We start from the raw sequence: 3,291 nt of genomic DNA on the forward strand, positions 1-3,291 counted from the left end.
CCTGTTCTTGCGTCGCGCGGTGACCGTCGTGAGCGGAGCAAAATGTCAGCCATCTCAGCACCCTGGAACCCCCCGGGTTGTCACGACCTTAGCTGGTTTTGCCTAAGGCGTGCGGCACCCTCGCGCGTCCGTCCGCAAAGGTCAGCCTCCCCGAAGCCTCCCATTGTCCCTTAGGACCAACAAAAGAGAGAACGGGTTAAAGAGAACGCCTCAATCAGGATCCACAAGCAAACATGTCCGAAAAACACTTCATAGACAATGCAAATTACAAACAGACTTTACAAGCTCTGAATAGTGGCACAACAAAGGGTAAAATGGTCCATTACAGACCGAAAAGCTCTCGAACGTGTCCACATGACACAACCTTTATTTACAAGCCTAAAGAGGCCACCAACCCAACTAAAATGGGACTATTAAGCCTTCGGCCGCCCCTTTACATTCTGTACAAGGCATGAACATGCCAAAAGACAACGGACAGACATAAGCATTACATCCAACATCTTGTTTAGAAGTTTGTCCGTTACATTCTCCCCCACTTATCCCTTCGACGTCCTCGTCGAAGCCTTTGTGAACACTGCAACTCTTCGCCTTTGCTGAGTCTTCAATCTTCCGCTCCAGCTGCAATGCGCCTCCTGGCTCCCAGCTGCTCTCCGCTGCTGTTTCTGAGTAGTCGAACCTTTGATCCGCCATGCTGCTTCAACTCGCCAATGACTCTGACTCTGGTGTGGGGTTGGCTGAGTTGTATTGATCCTCGTTGATTCCTGCGGATCCACCAAATGAAGGAAAAGACCATTCTTACTGCGCCAGTTTCTCAAAATTTCCACATGCTGCTTGAACTGGGTGGATGCTTGTTGGAGCTTTAACGAGCATCGCCTCGCAAACTTCTGAAGTTTTGGGTCCTTCCTCCACAAAATCTGCTCATTGACTCTTCTTTCAGTTAGTTGTCACATCCAAGTAGGTTCGCATCACTTCCGCTTTCGATTGGCATTTCGTTGGGAAATGAAGCGGACAATCTACTCTCAGTAGCACTGATCACCGTTGGTGAGGATTTTGGCAACTATTGTCTTCCATTATCTTCGAAGGGTCTTTGAACTTGTGCAGAGCTCCTCTGCTGGATAGATAAGAGAACTGGGGTACTCGGTTTCGCCCATTCTCTTAAGAGTTGAGAAGGCAAAGGTTACTTGACTTCGCCCGCCTCCTCGAGGTTGTACTTCATGCATCGAGCTGGTTACTGGCCTTCGCCTGCTCTTTGCTCACACTTCTGAAGCACTTGAAGTGTTTGCACTCCTTGCGTTGAGTTAGCTACTGTGATTCACCTTCTCAATGCCATTGAACTTCTGGAATGCAGGAAGTTTTCACCCCAACTTGGAGTAATTCTCTGATAGATGAGGTCGCCTCTGGGATTGTACCGTCTTCTCCATCAACCCTGCCGCCTACTCCACTGAGTAGCAAAGGTACAGCACCACGTACTGCCTGCTTCGTTCCTTGGTCGTGCACTCTTGCATGACCCGAAGTCCTTCACTTACGGCTATCTTGATGAGAAACTTGTTGACACCGGTCTTACGAAGTTTCTTGGCCTCTGCCCTTCAGCCTTGTCTCGGTACTTGGAGATTGCTTCTGCATGCTCCACCTCCTCGGCCCCTTTCACGACCAAGCGCTCTCCCTCCGTGAGAGCAAGGGATCAATGACTTGCACGGAAGTCCCGCCTCTGCGGTACCATGGCGCTGCCATGCCCATGGCCCTACTATCCGTCGCTTCGCCTCTGTATCCCTTTCCTTCACAATCAGTAGAGATGTCTCCGTGGCACTCCTCTGAGTCCACCTCCATTCTAACTGATGCTTGATTTTGGGTAGCTAAGTCCCTCTGGACTCATCGTCGCTTCCTCGCCCCTTTCGAACTCCTGCTTCAACACCTCTGTGTTCTCCAAGCAGTCTGTTTGGTCGATGGAAAGACAGACTGCAACTCCCATGCATGGCCTCTGCCATCACATTGTAGGGTTTGCACCGATTCTGTTCTCCTTAGCTTCCTTGGTAGCAACGTTCGCTTACTCAACCTTATCCTCTGACTTGTCGGGCTCCCTTAAGCGAATATGAGCTCTGGAGCAGTCCAACTCTCCAGCTGCTTCGATCATACCTCTGCATGATCAAGTCCCTCTCATGGGACTCACTGGTACTTGCATTCGAACTTTTCCCTTGGTGGAACCCAGCCCCCATATGCTGATGACCAAGGTTTTCATCCGATGCAAAATTCGGTGCACGCCCGGAAGACCCGCCTCTGCGGTACCATGGCCTTCACTCCTTGAATCCATAGCCCTTCTTGCCGTCGTGTTGTTCACCAAAGCGGAGCTCCCAGTAGCTCCCGATCATACCTCCATATGATCTCATCCCTCACGGGACAATGTCGTGTGTGTCGCATTGCCACGAACTGTTCCACCACGATCCGCTGCACCATGTCGCCTCCTGGTGACATCTCCATTGCATTCTGATCCTTGTGGAATAAACTCGAATTGTGAACCCTCCATGTGTGGCCTCTGCCAATACATCGCAGGGTCTCCTCCACCTTCGATTTTGTTCGCTCCTTTGGCAATCGACCTTCATCCACCCACTCTTGGGTCACACCTAGATGAAGCACCGCTCTAGGACAGTCCGTCGCCTAGTAGCTCCCGAAGTCCACCGACTTCGCTGTAATTTGTGCACCATTGCCTGGATCCTGGGCCTCTGCCCCTACCAGCACAATCTCCGCTGCACACTGCTTCCTTCATAGCAACTCAAATGACAACACTGTGGCATATTCTTCAAGAGTACCCGCCTCTGCATCCTCTTGCCCCGTGCTAAGGCCTTCTGAACTCAACTTCGCCTCCGCAAATTGAGTCGCCTTAGTTCCTCCATCGAATGCTCCTCCGAGATAAGGTGCATGTGCCCCGAAGCTCCCTTCTTCTTTGGCACCATGCAAGATGAGTCCGCTCTGTCAGAATGAAGGACCCAGGGAACAGCATGATTCTACTCCTGCCTCTGCAAGAGTTCATGTCCTTGACCTCTGTCTAGGGAAAGCGCTGTGCCTCTGCTCCATGTTCCAACTTCTATGCTGGCTCCCTTCAAGCGGCTTGGGTACTTCGCCAAGTTACACCCAAGTTGCTCCGCTCCTCGTTTCTGCATTGAGTCGATGGTGGCCCTCGCGCCCACCATTCCACGGGTCAGCCCTCCCTTGAGTCCGATCTCCATATCGACTCCAAGTGTGCCTCCATTTGAGTTGCTTTGGGTCGCTCCCCCACTTGATCTCGCAATGCATCCA

Source organism: Musa acuminata, unplaced genomic scaffold (genome assembly GCF_036884655.1).
Source record: "Musa acuminata AAA Group cultivar baxijiao unplaced genomic scaffold, Cavendish_Baxijiao_AAA HiC_scaffold_67, whole genome shotgun sequence".
Taxonomy (NCBI): Eukaryota; Viridiplantae; Streptophyta; class Magnoliopsida; order Zingiberales; family Musaceae; genus Musa; species Musa acuminata.